This window comes from Lolium perenne, chromosome 5 (assembly GCF_019359855.2).
Source record: "Lolium perenne isolate Kyuss_39 chromosome 5, Kyuss_2.0, whole genome shotgun sequence".
Classification (NCBI taxonomy): domain Eukaryota; kingdom Viridiplantae; phylum Streptophyta; class Magnoliopsida; order Poales; family Poaceae; genus Lolium; species Lolium perenne.
This window is the reverse complement of record NC_067248.2, coordinates 117,146,663-117,151,693: the sequence shown is the minus strand read 5'-3', so window position 1 is coordinate 117,151,693 and position 5,031 is coordinate 117,146,663. Positions and strand designations below refer to the sequence as shown.

Here is a 5,031-nt window from a genome sequence, read left to right as displayed (position 1 = left end):
TTTTTCTACCTTCTCTAAATGACATCAAAAATCATACAGACGTTCTTCTATACAAAGATAGGTAGATTGTTTCGTTTTTACATTTTTTGAACTTTTATTTCCCTTTATAATACCCATTTGTTTTCAGGTCAAAACCTCGAAAGTTAACATAAATAGATGGTGAACCCTTCCAAACTTCAAATACAGAGATAGATAGATTGGTTCGTTTATCATTTTTACCGTGAATAGTAATGGATACAAGAAATCGGTGATGGTTTATCATTTTTGGCGTGAAAAGTGTAACGGCCCCGGTTAGTACCCCTAATAGATTTGCTTGCTCTTTTTCTTTTGTGCATCATCATGGCATCATGCATGCATCACATCCATGTTTTAACAAAATAAAATTATTTTATTAAACCCTAACTCTTTATTTTCTCTCTCATATGGTTTTAATAATCCCTTATCTCATTTTTCCATCTAATAAACTCTAACTCCCTCTCATATATTCTATTTTATAATTAAATGGTGCAACAATTAGTTTTGGAATAAAAATGTTGTTTTGTTTTGATTACAAATGAAGTAATATTTTGAAAACTAATTTTAATATTCCTCTCACCTTTGCCTCGAATTCAAAACGGAAAAAGGAATTTGAATTCAAAGGTTTTAAATAAAAAGAGAAAAGGAAAACCCCAAAAGCCTCCCCTCTTATCCTGGACCTCTTTATTCCTGTTTGGCCTGCTTCCTCTCTAACCCGGCGGCCCACTCCCTTCTTCTCTGGCCCAGTCCCCCTTCCCTTCTCCTTCTTTTGGCCCAAACCACCGCCTCAGCCCGCATACCCCTTCGAGGAGAAAAAAACTCCTCGTGTCGTCTTCTCCCCTTCACGCACGGTGCGTGCTCTCCTTCCTGTCAACATCACGCCAAGGTCCCCCTCTCTCACGCGCCTCACATGCTTCCCCCTCCTCCTTATCTTCTCGCCCCAGAAAACCCTAGCCACCAACCCCTCTCCTCTCTCTCCCATTCGCGCCGCCACCCCCATCTCCCACCTCCTTTTCTTCTCTGTGAGAAAACCACCGTGAGCAGCTCACCGTCGCCCCGCCATCTCCGGCCGCCCCTCGCCGAACCGAGAGTACTCAGAGAACCGCATCGTCGAGCTCTACCTTCTGGTGTAAGGAATCACTCCAAAAGGCTCTCAATCGGACACACGTTCGCCGTTCCCCCCGCCATGCCCAGCGCACTTCGGCGAGAAATTCGTCGCCGTCCGACCTCCTTTGCCGTTTTCGAGCACACCATCGCGTTCCTGGTATCTTGGCGCTCCTCCTGGACCTCTCATACTCCTTGTTTCGTTCTTATATGCTCCGCCGGCGTTGACGCCGTTCTTATGCCGTAGGTGCTCGTCGTCGGCCTTCCTCCGGCGGATTCCCGACGCCAAGATCTCCACCAGCAGCCTCCCCTTGGTCTTCCGCTTTGAGCGCGCACACTCCCGCATCCAGGCGTGCGCTCGGCTGCCAGATCGAGGCTCGATCTGCACGTTTCTGTCAACCATGGTCGCCACGGTCAAGTCCGGCCTGCACTACATCTTTTTGCCGTGCACCTTGCACTGCTCACCGAACCACATCTAGCCTAGTGGTTGGTTCCTTTGCTCACGACCAAGAGATCCTGCATTCAAATCCCATATCTGGCTAATTAAGCCACATTTTTGTTTCTTGATTCTGTGGATCAGATCCGGCGTACCAATGGGCCACGGCCCAGATCCTACATCTCAGATCAACGCCCGGTGCGGCCCATTCCAATCTGACGCCGAAGCTGATCAGTTCCGGCCCAGGATAGCGCAGGTCCGACCCAGTTCGTCCTGGCCCTTTTTCTGTTTTTCCTGAAAATTGCTGCACATATTTATATCTTGCAAAAATCATATCTCACAAACCGTAACTCGGAATAAAATGTTTTATATATGAAAATTGATCAGAAAAACATAAGGAACATGAATATGCCATCCATTCATCTGTTTGCATCTCGCATCATGTCGCTCGTGGATAGTCGTGTATATTCACCTTACATATATGCGGAGTATTTCGGACACTGACTAGGGTTTCCCCGCTCCGTTTAACTTTGAAGTAGATCACCCTTGCCATGCTCTTGCCATGATTAACAACCACTTAAATTTGACGGTAGAAATGCAACTCCAACTCTAATTTGATTGTCCGGGGTTTCGACTCCGATTAATGTGGATAAGTTGCATCGCCGCATCATGTTTGCCATGTCATGCATGCATACCATATCATGAGCATGCTGGTTCTTTATCCGTAGTAGTAAGATTGCATACGTTGTGTGTTTCAGCATTTGCTTCTTCTCGGATAGGAACGCGAAGTGGTGTGGTGAGATACGACAAGTTCTCCGGATGTCCCTCGGCAAGCTTTAACAGGCAAGCATTTCCCCTATACTCCTGTCCCTGCAGGAGTCGCTCACCTATTTTATTTTTGCCTTCTCCCTCATGCTATCCTTAAGTTGCGTTCTTGTCACGTGTCCTTTCCACTTGTTACCTCAAGCAGCCCATATTGCCACCACCACCTCCTACGGCTATTGTTTGGTTATCGAGTCTGCCCTTGCGAGTCGTAGTGCATGCTAGTGCCGTCTTATCTTGTTACCGTTTTGTTATCTTATCGGGTTATATGTTGGGAAGAATCATGGTTACTCTAGTTGTTGATATTTGTTCAGCGGAGGCATCGGTGGGTCAGCTGATTGTTTTGTGACGGCTCACTTGTGTTTCCTAAATAACCTAGGACCCCGAGTTCTTGTTATCTGTTCCGAGACTGAGCGCTCTAACCACACGTGGGTATGCTTACCGGGTCTCCCCTCGACCACTGCCGGAATCTACAACTTTGTCCAGTGGACACAACTAGTTTGGATGTTTGTTTTGTTTCTTCCGGGCGTGCAAGCTTGTTTCTTTGTGGTCGGATGATATGATGTTACTTTTGGGGAAGCCATGTTGCCTTGTAACCCCGTTGTCTCTTGCACGTCCATAGGTGCGGCACGTATTGCTGAAGATGGATTCACCCTGCGGGCACTGTTTCCATCCGAAAGCCGTTCTCGCAACAACTAGGTCCGCGTCGGAGTTTCGATCGGGCTCCGAAACGGGTTAACTTAGTTAGGTGGCTTCCTGGACATTGTTGTAGTGAAGGAGAGTGCGTGTCGTGATATCCACCTGTCGTAAGTGGGTTGATCGTGCGTGTGGGCACATTTGGGCACCCCTGCAGGGTTACAATCTTATCGATAAGCCGTGTCCGCGGTTATGGACGACTTGGAGCTGTATGACTCGACCATAGACAACTTACACCTGTTGCTTCAATCATAATAACTTGTGTAGTAAGTTAGCACAACTCTAATAATAAATGGTTAAAACTTGTCAACAGTGTGAGTGCCTTTTGCCAGTACCTCTTTGCGAAGGGGGAAAGCATCGGCTGTGTTATGTTTGCAGAGTATAGAACTGTTAGTTGTGCGCTCTCTCACCTTCTCTGATTAGACGAAAGTTGTAGAGTGTCTCTATAGGTTTTTAGTGCTTGCGCGCTGCCGCTTAACCCCACCATATTATCCATGACGTTCCTCTTGCGTCCTCTAAGTCCCCTGCGTGCCTCAAGTACAAAGGATGACTGGTTGACGAATGCTTATACGTCTTGAAGTCTTGCTAAGTACGAACCCGTACTTATTGCTGCTTCTACGGGATATAACCGGGCAGGTATGAAGATATGTTCGAAGAAGACGACGTTAGCAAGGTTACCCTTCCGGCTTGGCCTGGGCAGGGTTATGGACGCCACTGGTTATCTTCAGGACTCTTAGTCCAATTTGCATCTTGTCCGTACTCGGATGTATTCGATCTTCTATATGATTTGGATCTTTGTATTGTATATTTGTATCTTGACTCGTTGGAGTCGTTGTTGTAATATATGTATCTTGTGGGCTCTATTGTAATCCTGTTGTAATGTTACTGCTCGTGTTAATTCCTCTGGCACCACGTGTGTGATTTGTCGCGCACGTCGTGTCGGAGGGCGTCTCTGGATCGATATCGTGCGGATTTCGGCGGGATCGCTGGAATCCTCATGGTACCGGTTCCGGGGCGTCACAAGTTGGTATCAGAGCCTCAGGTTGACGGTACCCCACTAGTCCAGCCTGTAGGATAACCTTGCCAACCGACGTTGTTGTGTCTAGTGTCAAAACTATTTTCTAAAAATCGTTGGATAGATCTGATTAGCTCTGATTTTTCTCCTTACCTATATTCTTCCTCTTCTTACCTTTGCGCGTTTTGAATCTTCTCTTATCTGCTTCTCTGAGTCTTAGGTTCCGACGCAGGTTGGACGATCTTTGCATTATCCTAATAGGTCCGATCTTCGGAGGATCCCGACGGAAGCGCACCATCAACATCGGAACCACGACTTCTTGTTAGTGATGTCGACCGACCAGCATGGAGCAAGAATTCTTGTTAGTGGTGTCGAGGAGATCGACACGTCTCCTGAAGATCCGCTAGTTCACCTCTCTCCCCCGTACCTGGACATGGAATCTCGGGGCGAGATTCCTTGTTAGTGGTGTCGATTGTAACGGCCCCGGTTAGTACCCCTAATAGATTTGCTTGCTCTTTTTCTTTTGTGCATCATCATGGCATCATGCATGCATCACATCCATGTTTTAACAAAATAAAATTATTTTATTAAACCCTAACTCTTTATTTTCTCTCTCATATGGTTTTAATAATCCCTTATCTCATTTTTCCATCTAATAAACTCTAACTCCCTCTCATATATTCTATTTTATAATTAAATGGTGCAACAATTAGTTTTGGAATAAAAATGTTGTTTTGTTTTGATTACAAATGAAGTAATATTTTGAAAACTAATTTTAATATTCCTCTCACCTTTGCCTCGAATTCAAAACGGAAAAAGGAATTTGAATTCAAAGGTTTTAAATAAAAAGAGAAAAGGAAAACCCCAAAAGCCTCCCCTCTTATCCTGGACCTCTTTATTCCTGTTTGGCCTGCTTCCTCTCTAACCCGGCGGCCCACTCCCT

General features: G+C 45.8%; 1 long non-coding RNA gene across 1 annotated transcript; it reads left to right on the top strand.

Annotated features, from left to right (window-relative positions):
* The first annotated feature begins 434 nt into the window (after positions 1 to 434).
* LOC127299717 (uncharacterized) lies at positions 435 to 3,936 on the top strand. Its single transcript, XR_011744886.1, has 3 exons — positions 435 to 1,279; positions 1,367 to 2,398; positions 3,710 to 3,936. It is a non-coding gene; the product is annotated as an uncharacterized lncRNA (long non-coding RNA).
* The last annotated feature ends 1,095 nt before the right edge of the window (positions 3,937 to 5,031 follow it).